Genomic DNA, 21,327 nt, shown 5'->3' with positions numbered 1-21,327 from the left:
AGTGTCATCCATAACAACCTAAACCCAAACTTGGCTCACTTGCTGCCTCTGACCAGGATCCCCATTCCCTATTATTCCATCAACAAACCAGTAACCAGCAATCAACTGGAAACCATAATCCAGCCTTTTCTGTCTTCCAGGCACTACACTAAGAGCTAGGGATGCAGACACACAAGTCTCTCACTACATGTCATCTATGATCTATTGGAGGATTCAGAGAACTCAACCAATCGTTCTACTGAATGCATCATGACAGATGTTCTCAGGAAGCCTCAGGAAAAGAGGAGAATAGAACAGGGGCCTCTATGCAGAACCAGTTAGATTTAGAGGAAATGAAAGGGGCTAGGGCAGCCTTCTGGAAAGAAATGTAGCTTTCTGCCAATTCACCAAGATCTAGTAGATCCCTGGAGGTCTGAAGCAATCATTCAAGTCTTACTCAATACCTACCACAGAAAAATTTCTACTAATCATTAGTTAAAGATAAATAAATAAAGGGAAGAGTTTAGGTTGAGTCCAGGTTTTATCCTTAGTTAACTAGGTGAATGGAGGTGCTTCTATTTGTGCAAGTGGTAACAAATAGAAAACCCACCTATTAATAAGTCTCAGTCTGTGAGCTCTCTCAGCCCCCTCAGCCCTCTCCCCTGATACCTTCTCTGATAAACACAGCAGAATAGGATTTCTTGTTCTTCCAAAATCTGAATATTTTTAGTATATGAGTCACTTGTATTACTCCTATTACTTTGTTTCAAATGTCACCTCACATTCCAGTGTACAAGTCTTATCCATATGACTGTACTGTAAACTTCTAAAATGTCTTCTACATCTTTATACCCCACAAAATATAAAGGGAGCACCAAATAAAAGTTAAATCTACACATCAATGAATGAGCACAGATGGGCTCTACATAATGGGTGGATGGATGGGTGGATGGATATAGGGGCAATTATTTTTCAATTGAATGTATGTGAATTAATCTACTATAGCAACTGATATATTTATTTGCCTCTTCCTTTTTCATTAAAGCCAATACAGTTCTTTAACAGGATAGTTTCACAAGACCAGAGTCTTGGAGATCAAAATCAGTTAAACTATATCCCTATAAATGGAGAACTGCTGATGAAAAACCTCTTGGAAAAGCCCACTTTTCCAAGTACACTTGGTTTTGAATATGAAGAGCAGCATCATTAGAGAACTGTAACATTTTCAGCTCTACTGGATAACTTCCTGAGCACAAAACTGAGGAACATCTTTCTACTTAGTTTATGGGACGATTTTATTCAGGAATTTTGGCAGAGGGCACTATGGATGGCAGCATGTGGAGCAGGCGGGATGACCAGAGCAAGTATGGGGTGAAACATCGTCCCTACATTACCACAAAGACCCGCGTGCTGTCCGTGATGAAAGCAGTCCTCGAGTAGCACCCATATTGTCGTCCTTGGGCAAGTGAGACCAGCCAGTGGGGAAGCTGGCAGTAGCCAGGAAGAAAAAAAGTATAGTATAGTCACAAAAAAGTATAAATGAAATGCAGTATCTTTGGACTATTTGTGTAATTATCTCCTAGGAAATGGAGATTTTTTTATCGGAAAGAAAATAATTTATTATATATGAGGAAGATGATTAAAATATGTAATATATCTCCAATAATCTGTTTTAAATGCATATAGATTTAATTTTTAAATACATGTTAAAAGCTATTACACACTGTTCCATCATCCAGGTGGCCAATGTCTCCTCCTCAAAATTGGAAAACACTTGAAAAATATGGAATTCAAAAAGAATCTTTACTAATTTTTGACATTTTATTTTCCTTCTTTAGAATCCTGTTTTGGTCTAGCCAATTGAGCAAATTGAACCATCATGAGTTTTCCAAAAAGAGAATATTCACTAGCTTCCTTTGAGGCTTTTGTGGCTGCTTTTTCATTGGAAGTCCAGTGAAAGCTTGTCCTTCCTTGTGTCCTTCTTTCATCAAGTGTATATCAAACAGAATCCACTGTGTTTCTGATGAAAAGTCAGCATATCTTCCAAAAACAAATTTAAGGTCCTTTTCTTGAACGTGATTAGCTAAATTCTTTACATAAATTCTACCTACATCTATATAAGCTGCTCTCGACGGAGTCAGTAACTTCCATAGAGGGAATCTTCACTTGGTCCCTTGGAAAGGAAACTTGGAGAGGAAAAATTTGCATCTTTATTTTCACTAAGATCTAATTAAATTTTCATATTTCCTTCAATTATCCATATAGCAATTTTAGTGTCATCCAGTAAAATAACAGATATATTTATATCATTACAGTTATTGCAATTTTGAAATGTTGCTTATGCTCATTACTTCTTCAAAATTATAATAGTTTTCTTAGACCCACCACTTGATCTTTTATTTGATGCATTACATATATTACTCTATCACACATTTCCTTAAAATTTTTATAACTGTATTTCAATTCAATGGATTTCTTTGTTATCCTGTGTATTTTATTTATGGATTAAAACATGTTATTCTGAGAAAGAATCCATAACCTCACAAGTCTGCAAAGGGGGCCATGGCATAAATAAGTTAAAGAAGTCCTATTTTATCAAATGTATGACAATTTCTAAATGTTATATCAATAGGTGTAACAACTTGATTGATTCCCACTAATTTCTGTTTTCCCCACCAGACTGATAGATCCACATGGTCAAAAGTCATGTCTATCCTTAAGCACTGTTCCTTGCACACTATGTTTTATTTATAAGTTCTCAGTGAGAATTTAATAAATAGATGTTGAATAAAATGAGTGCTGAGCAAACTTGGGGTGATGAATGCTAACATAGGATGAGTAGTGAAAGAAGATGTGGGCTTTGAAATAATTCATAAAACTGAACCAAGGGGAGGCGGGGTAAGATGGCTTACTGGTGAGCTGTATGTTTTAGTTACTCCTCCAGGAAAGTAGGTAGAAAGCCAGGAACTGCGTGGACTAGAGACCACAGAGCAATCAGACTTTGGGCATACTTCATACAACACTCATGAAAACGTGGAACTGCTGAGATCAGCGAAATCTGTAAGTTTTTGTGCCCAGGGGACCCGCACCCGTCCCTGCCAGGCTCAGTCCCGTGGGAGGAGGGGCTGTCAGCTCCGGGAAGGAGAAGGGAGAGCTGCAGTGGCAGCCCTTATCGGAAACTCATTCTACTGATCCAAACTCCAACCATATATACACTGAGACCAGACACCAGACAATCTGAGAGCAGCCAGCCCAGCAGAGAGGAGACAGGCATAGAAAAAAACAGCACGAAAAACTCCAAAATAAAAGCGGAGGATTTTTGGAGTTCTGGTGAACATAGAAAGGGGAAGGGCAGAGCTCAGGCCCTGAGGCTCATATGCAAATCCCGAAGAAAAGCTGATCTCTCTGCCCTGTGGACCTTAATGGCCTTAATTGCTTTGTCTCTTAGCATTTCAAAAACCCATTAGATCTCTGAGGAGGGCCCTTTTTTTTTTTTTTTAATCCTTTTTTCTTTTTCTAAAACAATTACTCTAAGAAGCCCAATACAGAAAGCTTCAAAGACTTGCAATTTGGGCAGGTCAAGACAAGAGCAGAACTAAGAGAGCTCTGAGACAAAAGGCAATAATCCAGTGGCTGAGAAAATTCACTAAACACCACAACTTCCCAAGAAAAGGGGGGTATCTGCTCACAGCCATCGTCCTGGTGGACAGGAAACACTCCTGCCCATCGCCAGCCCCATAGCCCAGAGCTGCCCCAGACAACCCAGTGTGACGTAAGTGCTTCAAATAACAGGCACACACCACAAAACTGGGTGTGGACATTAGCCTTCCCTGCAACCTCAGCTGATTGTCCCAGAGTTGGGAAGGTGGAGCAGTGTGAATTAACAAAGCCCCATTCAGCCATCATTTCAGCAGACTGGGAGCCTCCCTACACAGCCCAGCAGCCCAGAACTGCCCTGGGGAGACAGCACTCACATGTGACATAGCACAGTCATCCCTCAACAGAGGACCCGGGGTGCACAGCCTGGAAGAGGGGCCCACTTGCAAGTCTCAGGAGCCATACGCCAATACCAAGGACTTGTGGGTCAGTGGCAGAGACAAACTGTGGCAGGACTGAACTGAAGGATTAGACTATTGCAGCAGCTTTAAAACTCTAGGATCACCAGGGAGATTTGATTGTTAGAGCCACCCCCACTCCCTGACTGCCCAGAAACCTGCCCCATATACAGGGCAGGCAACACCAAATACACACGCAAGATTGGTACACCAATTGGACCCCGCAAGACTCACTCCCCCACTCACCAAAAAGGCTAAGCAGGGGAGAACTGGCTTGTGGAGAACAGGTGGCTCGTGGACACCACCTGCTGGTTAGTTAGAGAAAGTGTACTCCACGAAGCTGTAGATCTGATAAATTACAGATAAGGACTTCAATTGGTCTATAAATCCTAAAAGAACCCTATCAAGTTCAGCAAATGCCAAGAGGCCAAAAACAACAGAAAATTATAAAGCATATGAAAAAAACAGACGATATGGATAACCCAAGCCCAAGCACCCAAATCAAAAGACCAGAAGAGACACAGCACCTAGAGCAGCTACTCAAAGAACTAAACATGAACAATGAGACCATAGTACGGGATACAAAGGAGATCAAGAAGACCCTAGAAGAGCATAAAGAAGACATTCCAAGACTAAATAAAAAAATGTATGATCTTATGGAAATTAAAGAAACTGTTGACCAAATTAAAAAGATTCTGGACACTCATAGTACAAGACTAGAGGAAGTTGAACAACGAATCAGTGACCTGGAAGATGACAGAATGGAAAATGAAAGCACAAAAGAAAGAATGGGGAAAAAAATTGAAAAACTCGAAATGGACCTCAGGGATATGATACATGATATGAAACGTCTGAATATAAGACTCATTGGTGTTCCAGAAGGGGAAGAAAAGGGTAAAGGTCTAGGAAGAGTATTCAAAGAAATTGTTGGGGAAAACTTCCCAAATCTTCTAAACAACATAAATACACAAATCATAAATGCTCAGCGAGCTTCAAATAGAATAAATCCAAATAAACCCACTCTGAGACATATTCTGATCACACTGTCAAACACAGAAGAGAAGGAGCAAGTTCTGAAAGCAGCAAGAGAAAAGCAATTCACCACATACAAAGGAAACAGCATAAGACTAAGTAGTGACTACTCAGCAGCCACCATGGAGGCGAGAAGGCAGTGGCACGATATATTTAAAATTCTGAGTGAGAGGAATTTCCAGCCAAGAATACTTTATCCAGCAAAGCTCTCCTTCAAATTTGAGGGAGAGCTTAAATTTTTCACAGACAAACAAATGCTCAGAGAATTTGCTAACAAGAGACCTGCCCTACTGGAGATACTAAAGGGAGCCCTACAGACAGAGAAACAAAGACAGGACAGAGAGACTTGGAGAAAGGTTCAGTACTAAAGAGATTTTGTATGGGTACAATAAAGGATATTAATAGAGAGAGGGGGAAAATATGACAAACATAAACCAAAGGATAAAATGTCTGATTCAAGAAATGCCTTCATGGTTATAACGTTGCATGTAAATGGATTAAACTCCCCAATTAAAAGATATAGATTCGCAGAATGGATCAAAAAAAATGAACCATCAATATGTTGCATACAAGAGACTCATCTTAGACACAGGGATACAAAGAAACTGAAAGTGAAAGGATGGAAAAAAATATTTCATGCAAGCTACAGCCAAAAGAAAGCAGGTGTAGCAATATTAATCTCAGATAAAATAGACTTTAAATGCAGGGATGTTTTGAGAGACAAAGAAGGCCACTACATACTAATAAAAGGGGCAATTCAACAAGAAGAAATAACAATCATAAATGTCTATGCACCCAATCAAGGTGCCACAAAATACATGAGAGAAACACTGGCAAAACTAAAGGAAGCAATTGATGTTTCCACAATAATTGTGGGAGACTTCAACACATCACTCTCTCCTATAGATAGATCAACCAGACAGAAGACCAATAAGGAAATTGAAAACCTAAACAATCTGATAAATGAATTAGATTTAACAGACATATACAGGACATTAAATCCCAAATCACCAGGATACACATACTTTTCTAGTGCTCATGGAACTTTCTCCAGAATAGATCATATGCTGGGACATAAAACAAGCCTCAGTAAATTTAAAAAGATTGAAATTATTCAAAGCACATTCTCTGACCACAATGGAATACAATTAGAAGTCAATAACCATCAGAGACTTAGAAAATTCACAAATACCTGGAGGTTATACAACACACTCCTAAACAATCAGTGGGTTAAAGAAGAAATAGCAAGAGAAATTGCTAAATATATATAGACGAATGAAAATGAGAACACAACATACCAAAACCTATGGGATGCAGCAAAAGCAGTGCTAAGGGGGAAATTTATAGCACTAAATACACATACTAAAAAGGAAGAAAGAGCCAAAATCAAAGAACTAATGGATCAACTGAAGAAGCTAGAAAATGAAAAGCAAACCAATCCTAAACCAAGTACAAGAAAAGAAATAACAAGGATTAAAGCAGAAATAAATGACATAGAAAACAAAAAAACAATAGAGAGGATAAATATCACCAAAAGTTGGTTCTTTGAGAAGATCAACAAGATTGACAAGCCCCTAGCTAAACTGACAAAATCAAAAAGAGAGAAGACCCATATAAACAAAATAATGAATGAAAAAGGTGACATAACTGCAGATCCTGAAGAAATTAAAAAAATTATAAGAGGATACTATGAACAAATGTATGGCAACAAACTGGATAATGTAGAAGAAATGGACAATTTCCTGGAAACATATGAACAACCTAGAAGACCTCAACCAACCCATCACAAGCAAAAAGATCCAATCAATCATAAAAAATCTTCCCACAAATAAATGCCCAGGACCAGAAGGCTTCACAGGGGAATTCTACCTAACTCATTTTATGAAGCTAACATCAATCTAATACCAAAACCAGGCAAAGATGCTACAAAAAAGGAAATCTACCGGCCAATCTCCCTAATGAATATAGATGCAAAAATCCTCAACAAAATACTTGCAAATCGAATCCAAAGACACATTAAAAAAATCATATACCATGACCAAGTGGGGTTCATTCCAGGCATGCAAGGATGGTTCAACATAAGAAAATCAATCAATGTATTACAACACATTAACAAGTCAAAAGGGAAAAATCAATTGATCATCTCAATAGATGCTGAAAAAGCATTTGACAAAATCCAACATCCCTTTTTGATAAAAACACTTCAAAAGGTAGGAATTGAAGGAAACTTCCTCAACATGATAAAGAGCATATATGAAAAACCCACAGCCAGCATAGTACTCAATGGCGAGAGACTGAAAGCCTTCCCTCTAAGATCAGGAACAAGACAAGGATGCCCGCTGTCACCACTGTTATTCAACATTGTGCTGGAAGTGCTAGCCAGGGCAATCCGGCAAGACAAAGAAATAAAAGGCATCCAAATTGGAAAAGAAGAAGTAAAACTGTCGTTGTTTGCAGATGATATGATCTTATATCTAGAAAACCCTGAGAAATCGACGATACAGCTACTAGAGCTAATAAACAAATTTAGCAAAGTAGCGGGATACAAGGTTAATGCACATAAGTCAGTAATGTTTCTATATGCTAGAAATGAACAAACTGAAGAGACACTCAAGAAAAAGATACCATTTTCAATAGCAATGAAAAAAATCAAGTACCTAGGAATAAACTTAACCAAAGATGTAAAAGACCTATACAAAGAAAAGTACATAACTCTAATAAAAGAAATAGAAGGGGACCTTAAAAGATGGAAAAATATTCCATGTTCATGGATAGGAAGGCTAAATGTCATTAAGATGTCAATTCTACCCAAACTCCTCTACAGATTCAATGCAATCCCAATAAAAATTCCAACAACCTACTTTGCACACTTGGAAAAGCTAGTTATCAAATTTATTTGGAAAGGGAAGATGCCTCGAATTGCTAAAGACACTCTAAAAAAGAAAAACGAAGTGGGAGGACTTACACTCCCTGACTTTGAAGCTTATTATAAAGCCACAGTTGCCAAAACAGCATGGTACTGGCACAAAGATAGACATATAGATCAATGGAATCGAATTGAGAATTCAGAGATAGACCCTCAGATCTATGGCCAACTGATCTTTGATAAGGCCCCCAAAGTCACTGAACTGAGTCATAATGGTCTTTTCAACAAATGGGGCTGGGAGAGTTGGATATCCATATCCAAAAGAATGAAAGAGGACCCCTACCTCACCCCCTACACAAAAATTAACTCAAAATGGACCAAAGATCTCAATATAAAAGAAAGTACCATAAAACTCCTAGAAGATAATGTAGGAAAACATCTTCAAGACCTTGTATTAGGCAGCCACTTCCTAGACTTTACACCCAAAGCACAAGCAACAAAAGAAAAAATAGATAAATGGGAACTCCTCAAGCTTAAAAGTTTCTGCACCTCAAAGGAATTTCTCAAAAAGGTAAAGAGGCAGCCAACTCAATGGGAAAAAATTTTTGGAAACCATGTATCTGACAAAACACTGATATCTTGCATATATAAAGAAATCCTACAACTCAATGACAATAATACAGACAGCCCAATTATAAAATGGGCAAAAGATATGAAAAGACAGTTCTCTGAAGAGGACATACAAATGGCCAAGAAACACATGAAAAAATGTTCAGCTTCACTAGCTATTAGAGAGATGCAAATTAAGACCACAATGAGATACCATCTAACACCGGTTAGAATGGCTGCCATTAAACAAACAGGAAACTACAAATGCTGGAGGGGATGTGGAGAAATTGGAACTCTTATTCATTGTTGGTGGGACTGTATAATGGTTCAGCCACTCTGGAAGTCAGTCTGGCAGTTCCTTAGAAAACTAGATATAGAGCTACCATTCGATCCAGCTATTGCACTTCTCGGTATATACCCGGAAGATCGGAAAGCAGTGACACGAACAGATATCTGCACGCCAATGTTCATAGCAGCATTATTCACAATTGCCAAGAGATGGAAACAACCCAAATGTCCTTCAACAGATGAGTGGATAAATGTGGTACATACACACGATGGAATACTACACGGAAGTAAGAAGGAACGATCTCGTGAAACATATGACAACATGGATGAACCTTGAAGACATAATGCTGAGCGAAATAAGCCAGGCACAAAAAGAGAAATATTATATGCTATCACTAATGTGAACTTTGAAAAATGTAAAAAAAAAAATGGTTTATAATGTAGAATGTAGGGGAACTAGCAATAGAGAGCAATTAAGGAAGGGGGAACAATAATCCAAGGAGAACAGATAAGCTATTTAACGTTCTGGGGATGCCCAGGAATGACTATGGTCTGTTAATTTCTGATGGATATAGTAGGAACAAGTTCACAGAAATGTTGCTATATTAGGTAACTTTCTTGGGGTAAAGTAGGAACATGTTGGAAGTTAAGCAGTTATCTTAGATTAGTTGTCTTTTTCTTACTCCCTTGTTATGGTCTCTTTGAAATGTTCTTTTATTGTATGTTTGTTTTCTTCTTAACTATTTTTTCATACAGTTGATTTAAAAAAGAAGGGAAAGTTAAAAAAAAAAAAAGAAAAACAAGGAAAAAAAGATGTAGTGCCCCCTTGAGGAGCCTGTGGAGAATGCAGGGGTATTGGGTTACCCCACCTCGATGGTTGCTAACGTGACCACAGACATAGGGGACTGGTGGTTTGATGGGTTGAGCCCTCTACCATAGGTTTTACTCTTGGGAAGATGGTTGCTGCAAAGGAGAGGCTAGGCCTCCCTATGGTTGTGCCTAAGAGCCCCCTCCCGAATGCCTCTTTGTTGCTCAGATGTGGCCCTCTCTCTCTGGCTAAGCCAACTTGAAAGGTAAAATCACTGCCCTCCCCTCTACGTGGGATCCGACACTCAGGGGAGTGAATCTCCCTGGCAACGTGGAATATGACTCCCGGGGAGGAATGTAGACCTGGCATCGTGGGACGGAGAACATCTTCTTGACCAAAAGGGGGATGTGAAAGGAAATGAAATAAGCTTCAGTAGCAGAGAGATTCCAAAAGGAGCCAAGAGGTCACTCTGGTGGGCACTCTTACGCACACTTTAGACAACCCTTTTTAGGTTCTAAAGAATTGGGGTAGCTGGTGGTGGATACCAGAAACTATCAAACTACAACCCAGAACCCATGAATCTCAAAGACAGTTGTATAAAAATGTAGCTTATGAGGGGTGACAATGGGATTGGGAAAGCCATAAGGACCACACTCCCCTTTGTCTAGTTTATGGATGGATGAGTAGAAAAATAGCAGAAGGAAACAAACAGACAAAGGTACCCAGTGTTCTTTTTTACTTCAATTGCTCTTTTTGACTCTAATTATTATTCTTGTTATTTTTGTGTGTGTGCTAATGAAGGTGTCAGGGATTGATTTAGGTGATGAATGTACAACTATGTAATGGTACTGTGAACAATCAAAGGTACGATTTGTTTTGTATGACTGCGTGGTATGTGAATATATCTCAATAAAATGAAGATTAAAAAAAAAAAACTGAACCAAATTTTCAGACCCCAATGTCTTATGAATATAAAATTTCATTTTCTTTAGTACACAAATTGACCTGACCTCCACCCCACACCCCTTTTCTAGTAATCGTAACACCACTCTTATAAAAGAAAGGGACTTTGCTTGAGTGCAAGCTACCCAGAACCCATTCACCCTTTTCCTATGAGCTCTACTCTTCTTCATTCTCAGTCCCTGTGGAGTAGGAGCCATCCTTCCAAATGCCAGAGGCATAGTATTTGATGCAAAATGACCAATACAATTATCTGAGACTTCTGGGAGACACTCACTCCTTCCTACAGGGTGACAAAATATGATGACTGAAATTACTGCTGCCATCTTGTGATGTGGAGGAAAGAACTATCTTAAGAAAGAATCGGAGAGAGTGGGGCAAGATGGTGGAGTGGTGAAGTGTGGGTATTAGTTACTCCTCCAGGGCAGTAGGTAGAAAGCCAGGAATTACATGGACCAGACACTGCAGAGCAATTTGACTTTGGGCATACCTCATACAACACCCATGAATGTGTGGAACAGCTGAGATCAGAGAAATCTGTAGGTTCTCATGGCCAGGGGACCTGTGCTCCTCCCTGCCAGGCTCAGTCCCATGGGAGGAGGGGTCATAGGTGCTGGGAACCAGGAAGGAGAACTGCAGTTGCAGCTCTGATTGAAAACTCAGACTGCTGATCAAAAACTCCAAATATAGGTAAATTGAGACCAGACACCAGAGAATCTGGGAGCAGTCAGCCTGGCAGAGACGAGATAGGGCTAGCAAAAACAGCAAAAAAAAAATCCCAAAAATTAAAACTGAGACTTTTTGGAGCTCCGGTGAACATAAAACAGAGAAGGGCAGGGATCGAACAGAATCACGTTCATATGCAAATCCAGAGTGCGAGGACCCTTGTCTAAAGAGCCAGTTTCTCTGCTTTCTTGATTGTTCCTTAATGGCCCTACGCTCCTTGCCTCTCAGCATTTAAATAGTCCATTAGATCTGCAAGGAGGGCCCTTCTTTTCCTTTTTTTTTTTAATCTTTTTCTCTTTTTCTAAAACAATTACTTCAAGAAGCCCATTACAGAAAGCCTCAAGACTTGCAATTTGAGCCCAGGCAAGAGGAAAGCTAAGATAGCTCTGAGGGACAAAGCAATAAGTCTAGTGGCTGAGAAAATTCTCTAAACACCATAACTTCCCAAGAAAAGGGGAGCGTCCCCTTACAGCCATCTTCCTGGCGGGCTGGGAACTCTCCTGCCCAGCACCAGCACCATAGCCGAGAGCTGCCTCAAACAACCCAGTGTGACAGGAAGTGTTTCCAGCAACATGCAAACACACCACAATATCTGGCATGGACAATAGCCTTTCGTGCACCCACAGCTAATTGTCCCAGAGCTGGGAAGGTGGAGCTGTGTGAAAAGGGGGAAATTAAAATGGTCCATTCAGCCATCCTTTCAGCAGGCTGGGAATGTCCCTACATGGCCCTGTGGCCTAGAACTTCCCTTGGGGGACGGCAATCACCTGTGATGTAGCACAGTCTTCACTCAGCAGAAGCCCTAGGAGGGCACGGCTTGGAAGAGGGATCCACTCACAAGTTTCAGGGACCATACTCCAATACCAAGGACTTCTGGGCCAGCAGCAGAGACAAACTGTGGTGAGACTGAACTGAAGGATTAGACTATTGCAACAGCTTTAAGTCTCCAGGAACACCTGGGAGATTTGATTATTAAAGCTGCCCTCCCACCCTAACCATTCAAACACTTGTCCCACATTCAGGGTGGGCAGCACCAACTACACATGCAAATTCGGTGCACCAACTGGACCCCAACAAGACTCAGACCCCCACTCACCACAAAGGCAAAATTGGGGAGAACTGACTTGAGGGGAATAGGTGGCTCATGGACGCCATCTGCTGGTTAGTTAGAGAAAGTGTACTCCACCAAGCTGTAGAACTGACAAATTAGGGATAAGTGTTTGAATCAGTCTACATATCCCAAAAGAACCCTATGAAGTTAAGCAAATGCCAAGAGGCCAAAAACAACAGAAAATTTTAAAGCATATGAAAAAATCAGATGATATGGATAACCCAAACCCAAAAACCCAAATCAAAAGACAAGAGGAGACACAGTACTTAGAGAAATTAATCAAAGAACTAAAGGCAAACAATAAGAGCATGGCACAGGATATAAAGGACATGATGAAGACCCTAGAAGAGCACAAAGAAGAAATTGCAAGAGTAAAAAAAAATAGACAATCTTACTGAAATAAAAGAAGCTATTTACCAAATTAAAAAGATTCTGGACACCCACATTACAAGACTAGAGGAAGCTGAACAGCAAATCAGTGACCTCAAGGATGACAGAATGGAAAATGAAAGAAAAAAAGAAAGAATGGGGAAGAAATTGAAAAAATCAAAATGGACCTCAGGGATATTATAGATGATATAAAATGTCCAAATATAAGACTCATTGGTGTCCCAGAAGGGGAAGTGAAGGGTAAAGGTCTAGGAAGAGTATTCAAAGAAATTGTTGGGGAAAACTTCCCAAATCTTCTAAAAAACATAAATACAAAAATCATAAATGGACAGTGAACTCCAAATACAATAAATCCAAATAAACCCACTCCAAGACATGTTCTGATCAGCTTGTCAAATACTGAAGAGAAGGAGCAAGTTCTGAAAGCAGCAAGAGAAAAGCAATTCACCACATACAAAGGAAACAACATAAGACTAAGTAGTGACCACTCAGTGGCCACCATAGAGGCGAGAATGCAGTGGCATGACATATCTAAAATTCTGACAGAGAAAAATTGCCAACCAAGAATTCTTTATCCAGCAAAGCTCCCATTCAAATTTGAGGGGGAGTTTAAATTTTTCACAGACAAACAAATGCTGAGAGAATTTGCTAAAAGGAGACCTGCCCTACTTGAGATACTAAAGGGAGCCCTACCACCAGAGAAACAAAGAAAGGAGAGAGAGAGAGAGAGATGGAGAAAGGTTCAGTACTAAAGAGATATATTAAAGGACATTAAGAGAGAGGGGAAAAAATATACCTCACAAACATAAACCAAAGGATAGGATGGCTGATTCAAGAAATGCCTTCCCAGTAATAATGTTGAATGAAAATGAATTAAACTCCCCAATTGAAAGATATAGATTGGCAAAATGGATCAAAAAATATGAACCATCAATATGTTACATACAAGAGACTCATCTTAGACACAGGGAAACAAAGAAATTGAAAGGGAAAGGTTGGAAAAAATATTTCATGCAAGCTACAGCCAAAAGAAAGCAGGAGTAGCAATATTAATCTCAGATAAAATATACTTTAAATGCAAGGATGTTATGAGAGACAATGAAGGCCACTATATACTAATAAAAGGGACAACTCAACAAGAAGAAATAACAATCATAAATGTCTATGCACCCAATCAAGGTGCCACAAAATACATGAGACGAACACTGGCAAAACTAAAGGAGGCAATTGATGTTTCCACAATAATTGTAGGATATTTCAACACTCCACTCTCTCCTATAGATAGATCAACCAGACAGAAGATCAACTAGGGAAATGAAAACCTAAACAATCTGATAAATGAATTTGATTTAACAGACATATATAGAACATTACATCCAAATCATGAGGATACACATTCTTCTCTAGTGCTCACAGAACTTTCTCCAGAATAGATCATATGCTGGGACATAAAACAGGCCTCAATAAATTTAAAAAAATTGAAATTATTCAAAGCACATTCTCTGACCACAATAGAATACAATTAGAAGTCAATAACCATCAGAGACTTAGAAAATTCACAAATACCTGGAGGCTAAACAATACACCCCTAAACAATCAGTGGGTTAAAGAACAAATAGCAAGAGAAATTGGTTAAACATATAGAGACAAATGAAAATGAAAACACAACATATCAAAACCTACAGAAGGCAGCAAAAGCGGTACTGAGGGGGAAATTTATAGCACTGAACATATACATCAAAAAGGAAGAATGAGCTAAAATCAAAGAACTAATGGATCAACTGAAGAAGCTAGAAAATGAACAGCAAACCAATCCTAAACCAAGTAAAAGAAAACAAATAACAAGGATTAAAACAGAGATAAATGACATAGACAACAGAAAAAAAAGCAGTAGAGAGGATAAATAACATCAAAAGTTTTTTCTTTGAGAAGATCAACAAGATTGGCCAGTCCCTAGCTAGACTGACAAAATTAAAAAGAAAGAAGACCCATATAAACAAAATAATGAATGAGAAATGTGACATTACTGTGGATCCCAAAGAAATTTAAAAAATTATAAGAAGATACTATAAACATCTGTATGCCAACAAACTGGATAATGTAGAGGATATGGACAACTTCTTGGAACATATGAACCTCATAGACTGACCAGAGAAGAAATAGAAACCCCAACCAACCCATCACAAACAAAGAAATGCAATCAGTCTTCAAAAAACTTCCTACAAATAAATTCCCAGGGCCAGATGGCTTCACAGGGGAATTCTACCAAACATTCCAAAAAGAACTGACACCAATGTTACTTAAACTCTTTCAAAACATCAAAGAAAATGGAGTACTACCTAACTCATTCTATGAAGCTAACAGCAATCTAATACCAAAACCAGGAAAAGATGCTACAAAAAAAGAAAACTACAGGCCAATCTCCCTAATGAATGTAGATGCAAAAATTCTCAACAAAATACTTGCAAATTGAATCCAAAGACACATTAAAAAAATCATACACCATGACCAAGTGGGTTCATTCCAGGCATGCAAGGATGGTTCAACATAAGAAAATCAATCAATGTATTACAACAATTAACAAATCAAAAGAGAAAAATCAAATGATCATCTCAATAGATGCTGAAAAATCATTCAACAAAATGCAACATCACTTTTTGATTAAAAAACACTTCAAAAGGTAAGAATTGAAGGAAACTTCTTCAATATGATAAACAGCATATATGAAAAACCCACAGCCATCATAGTACTCAATGGTGAGAGACTGAAAACCTTCCCTTGCAATGAAAAAATATGCAGAGTCCCCCTGAGGAGCTGGTACAGAATGCAGGGGTATTGGCCTACCCCACCTCGATGGTTGCTAACATGATCACAGACATAGGAGACTGGTGGTTTGATGGGTTGAGCCCTCTACCACAGGACTTGCCATCAGGAAGACTTTTGCTGAAAAGGAGAGGCCAGGCCTGCCTATAGTTGTGCCTAAGAGCTTCCTCCTGAATCCCTCTTTGTTGCTCAGATGTGGCCCTCTCTCTCTAGCTAAGCCAGCTTGGCAGGTGAAATCACTACCCTCCCCCCTATGTTGGGATCAGACACCCAAGGGAGTAAATCTCCCTGCCAACATGGAATATGACTCCTGGGGAGGAATCTAGACCCGGCATCATGGGATGGAGAACATCTTCTTGACCAAAAGGGGGATGTGAAAGGAAATGAAATAAGCTTCAGTGGCATTGAGTTTCCAAAAGGAGCTGAGAGGTCACTCTGTTGGGCACTCTTATGTGCAATATAGACAACCCTTTTTAGGTTCTAGTGAATTGGGGTAGCTGGCAGTCAATACCTGAAACTATCAAACTACAACCCAGAACCCATGAATCTTGAAGACAATTGTATAAAAATGTAGCTTATGAGGGGTTACAATGTGAATGGGAAAGCCATATGGACCACACTCCCCTTTGTCCAGTGTATGGATGGATGAGTAGAAAAATGGGGCAAAAAAAAAAAAAAACAGGGCACCCACTGTTCTTTTTTTACTTTAATTGTTCTTTTTCACTTTAATTTTTATTCTTATTATTTTTGTGTTTGTGGTAATGAAAATGTTCAAAAATTAATTTTGGTTATGAAAGCACAGCTATATAATGGTACTGTGAACAACTGAATGTACACTTTGTGTGATTGCATAGTATGTGAATCTATTTCAATAAAATTGAATTTAAAAAAAGAATGTAAGGAATGGGGATAAAGTTGATGAAGGAAATAACACATTCTGAACAATAAAGTATCCTGCCACAGGAAAAAAAAAAAAATGAACAATCAACATCAAGGGCAACATAACCAAAAAACAGTGATAAGCTGGCTGTAGGAGAAATAAATGTGGTCTTTGATCATATTTATTAGCCTATGCCCATCAGCAAAGAACAGGACCATTTTATTACTGAGGCAAAGACCTTCCAAACTGATACCCAGGGAGCTTTGGCCTGAATCCAGCTGTTTTTCTGCACTTTTGCTATCTCTTCTTTCTCAATTCTCTGTAATTTGCAATTCCATGAATGTAACTCTAGACTAAACAGGAGTGCACACTGTTTTTGTATAGTAAGCAGTGGGAGAAGAATGGTTTTTACATTTTTAAATCTCCCCTCAAAAACAATCAAAAGAAGGTTAATGTGAAACTCAAATCTCAGTGTCCATAGATAAAGCCATGCCCATTTGTTTACATCTTTTCTGTGGCTGCCTTTGTGGCATAAAGGCAGAGAGGAGTAGACATGGCAGAGACGTAAAGCTTGGCAGCCTAAAATATTTACCATCCCATCTGTGCCAGTTTGGATGCATCATGTCCTCCAGAAAAAGCCATGTTCTTTAACACAATCTTGTGGGGGCAGACATATTAGTGTTGATTAGATTGGAATCCTTGAGTGTTTCCATGGAGATGTGACACAATAAACTGTGAGTGAAACATCTGATTGGATAATTTCCAAAGAGGTGCTACCCCGCCCATTCAGGTTGGGTGTTAATTGGATCGCTGGAGTTGTATAAAGGAGCTCACAGACAGAGGGAGCTCAGAGCGGCTGAGAGTGACATTTTGGAGGAGCTGCAGCTTACAGAGACATTTTGAAGATAGCCATTGAAAGCAGAGTTTTGCTGATGCTTTGGAGGTACTAGCCCAGAGTTTGCTTCGAGAAGCTGACACTGACATTTTGGAGGATACCATTTTGAAACACAACCTGGGAGCAAGCAGTCACCAGCCCGTGCCTTCCCAGCTAACAGAGATTTTCTGGATGCCAATGGCCTTTCTCCAGTGAACGTACCCTATTTCTGTTGCCTTACATTGGACACTTTATGGCCTTAAGACTGTAACTTTGTAACCAAATAAACCCCCTTTGTAAAAGCCAATCCATTTCCGATATTTTGTGTTCTGGCAGCATTAGCAAACCAAGACACCATACTTTGACAAAGTTTGGCAATGCCTGCTCTAGACCTGCAGTCTCTCCTGACCCTCTCACTTCCTGCACCTCCATTCTGGGCCATGCCCCCTGCTCTGACCTTGCTGGGGCCTCTCCTTGCTGCCCCTCCACTCAAGCCTCCTGAGATCCTCTGGTCTTGGCACCACATCTTGTACCCTCCACCACTGACATCCTGCTTCCTGGCACAATACCTTTAAAAATAGACCTACAAGTCTCATCCAATCAGCATTTGTTTTATCAAAGGAAAAAAATCGTCGACACAGCCCCCTACCAGCTACACTGCGCTACCCAAGACCCAGTTGTGCACCTGACCCCTGACTGTGGGTGAGAAGGGTGTGCCCGCCACTGGAGGCATAGAAAGGGACCCTGGGACCCAGGACCACCGCCCTTGTTGCTGCTGCATCCTCACAAATGCCTTCCACCTGGGAGGCGACCCACAGCTGGTGCAATGAGGGCCAATGAGGACCAAGAGATGGAACTAGAAGCATTACATTCGATTTATAAAGGAGATGAAAGTTTCTGGGAATTAAGTCCAGTTTCATTTCCATATAAGATAAGATACGGCATGAACACTTACTACTTTGCCAGAAAAGACTAAAGATTGCTAAAAATGATAGGTGAAAATGGTGGTGCCAAAGCCTTCTTAATAGAGATTTCCTGGACAGAAACACATCCCCAAACACCTCCAATTTTATCTATGAATGCTTTTTTTAACAACACCATATCATAGCTGTAAAGCAGAGTATATTAGCCAAGTTACAGGAAGCAGTTGAAGTTAATCTTCGAACTGCTATGACATATACATTGTTTGAATTTGCCAAAGACAATAAAGAACAATTCATGGAGAACCACCATCCCATTAATTCTACATTCATAAGTAATATCATCTTGGTTGAAACTCCTAATACAGCCCCATCAAGTAAGAAAAAAGACAAAAAACAACAACTTTCAAAAGCCCAGAAACTTAAGCCAGCAGATAAAACAGATCACAAAGGGCAACTTCCTCAAGATGGAACTGGGTTGATGTGATTAAGCATTTAAGCAAAACTGGTTCTAATGATGATGAATAGTGCTTGCTATCTGAGACAAGGAAAGAGCAACCTTTACAAAAGTAAACTGGATTCAAAATCTTTCATCCCTCTTTTCTGGTATTGAAGTGGCTTTTTATAAAACACAGTTTTTTTGTATGTTTCTTATGTAAAAAATGTTGTTAGCTAAAAGTTCATGAAATGATCTGGTTGTATTAAATTATTTTCTCACACACACACAAAAAAAAAAATCATCATTTTCTGTCTCCTGGCTCCTCCTGGCTTAATTAACACATTAGCAGCTAATGAAGAGTGTGAAGTTCTGTCACGTGACATGGTGCTCAGTGCTCGCATGTGCTCACGTTTGTCCCAATTGGAGCTCTCCACCAAGCTCAGAGCATTCCTACAGAGGTTAATTCAGCAGCAAAGCAGTTGATGATGAGAGCTGAAACAGAAGGAAAAAAGAAAAGTCTTCCAAATCTGTCTTCTTAATGCTAAGGGAAGACAATTTTCTACAGGGAACCAGAGTATTAAAAAAATATATATTTTTGAAAACTTACAGATTCCAGCTAATATTTTTAGATGTCATATTTAATCATTAAAATTTCCACACTAAGTAGGCATTAGGATTGTGCTTATTTTACAATGAGAAGCCAAGGGAAGACAGAGTCACATGGCTACTGAGGAAACCATAGGTGAGAAAGTTGGGACACCTAGATAAAAATCAAGATTCGGGCCAAAACCTACTGCCTGTCAAAAGTTCTCCCTCTCCCATTACTAAAATTCTTTCCTGAATTTGTCTTACAGACAGTCAAACTTAGCCTTAGTCAAACTCCACCATTGACAGAGCATTCACAGACAAAGACACTTGCTCTCTTGACCCCTGAGACACTAGGAACAAAAGTTACCTTCCTTGGAACCAAGGTTACAGGAATGAGGAGTCATCAGTAGCAAATAAAACTCGAGGTTTTCCTCAAAGGGAAGATAAGATGCAGCCTGCTGGCATGTTTCTACCATGTATGGAAAGTCCTATGAACAACTGATCAGAAATACGCCAATTCGAATCCCTGTCACTGGCCCCACCTCCCTTTGTTTCCATCCTACAAATCTCCCTTAGTTCCTGGATGGGGAGACGGAGCTGTGCTTGTCTCCTGTCTCCTTGCCAGTTGACCTCACAATAAAACTCTCTTTTCTCAAAATCCCTGGGTCATGGTATTGCCTTCTGTGTGCATTGACAGTGCATCCATTGTTTGGTATCACTAAATGGCAAACCTGGGACTACGACTCATGTTTCACAGACATTGCAACCTGTGGCAGTGACCCTTACCCTGTAATGCCTCCCTTGGCTCCTTTTCACAGGCTCTGGGTGAGACAAGTAGAAATGCATCCTGCAAATCCTAAGAAACCAGGACTGAAAGTGCACGAGTCATGGCAAGGTGGTGAGGAAGAAAAGAGCAGGAAGCTTTTACTGATATTATTCCTTACACAGTGAAATCCAGTACCAAATTAGCTTCTGTGGGGTCTCATCCAAAGGAGGATTATCCTTCCTGGGTCTGAAAGGCTTTGCACCTATCAGTATCTCTGCAAAGATAGTGGACACAATCACAGCCCATAGGGTAATACATGACCAAAGCATGTCAGGACCGTAGAGACCATCTAGTTCATCCCGTTCCCTCCACAGATGTGGAAACTGAGGCCCAAAAAGGGAAATTGACTGGCCTGATGCAATGCAACTGTGAGTAGCAGGTCCCAGATTACTGGACAATTTCTATTCCACTCTGGACCATGACACAGCAGAAGGAGCTCGGACTTTGGACAGACAGACCAGGGCAAGCAGCCCCTTGGGAGTTGGCCTGGTAGCTGGAAGCCAGAAGATCTCCTCTTGACACCTCTGCCTCTCCAGGAGGGCAGAGAGCTTGTCCTTTTTAATGGACACCTGAGTTCAAATGGTCTCATCACATTTAGCTAAAGATCATTCCCACTGGCCCAGGGCTTTCTATTCTGCAAAGTAACTTCACAGCTATGTTTGTTATTCACACCTAACACAGGAGAAAATCTTAGAAGTGAAAAGAAGGGCCTGAACCCAGGTCACCCAGTGTGGCTGTGCCCTTCCTCCCACATGGGCCTGGCTCCCACTAAAGACAAGAAATGCCATAACAGACTCTCATGGTTCCTCCAGGGAAGCAGGCTCCTTTCTTCCTTGGGCCTTTCATCCATCAAGTCTTTGAACACCTACTCATGGGTCAGATATCATTTCAAATTACTTATAAAAACTCTTTTCCCATTTTCCCAAATCAACCTGCAATTGATTCTATGGTACTTTCATCAACAGAGTTTATGCACTTATCAAGAATACAAAGGTCTTACCACAGTTATGCATTTAACAAGCATGGCTGCCCTCCTAAAATCTCCAAGAAATTTTACCTGGATTGTGGGAAATCCTTATAAGAACCCTATGAGGGGGACATCATCATCTCCATGTTCAATATAAGTAAACTAAAGCTTTTCAAAGGTTAAGTA

At 39.9% G+C, this 21,327-nt stretch overlaps 1 pseudogene; it reads left to right on the top strand.

The window, feature by feature from the left end:
- Positions 1 to 18,227: 18,227 nt before the first annotated feature.
- On the top strand, positions 18,228 to 18,849 carry LOC119512937 (annotated as a pseudogene).
- Positions 18,850 to 21,327: the final 2,478 nt, after the last annotated feature.

Source organism: Choloepus didactylus, chromosome 17, assembly GCF_015220235.1.
Source record: "Choloepus didactylus isolate mChoDid1 chromosome 17, mChoDid1.pri, whole genome shotgun sequence".
Lineage (NCBI taxonomy): Eukaryota > Metazoa > Chordata > Mammalia > Pilosa > Megalonychidae > Choloepus > Choloepus didactylus.
Note: the sequence above shows the minus strand (reverse complement) of the source record. Positions and strands in the feature narration are given on the sequence as shown.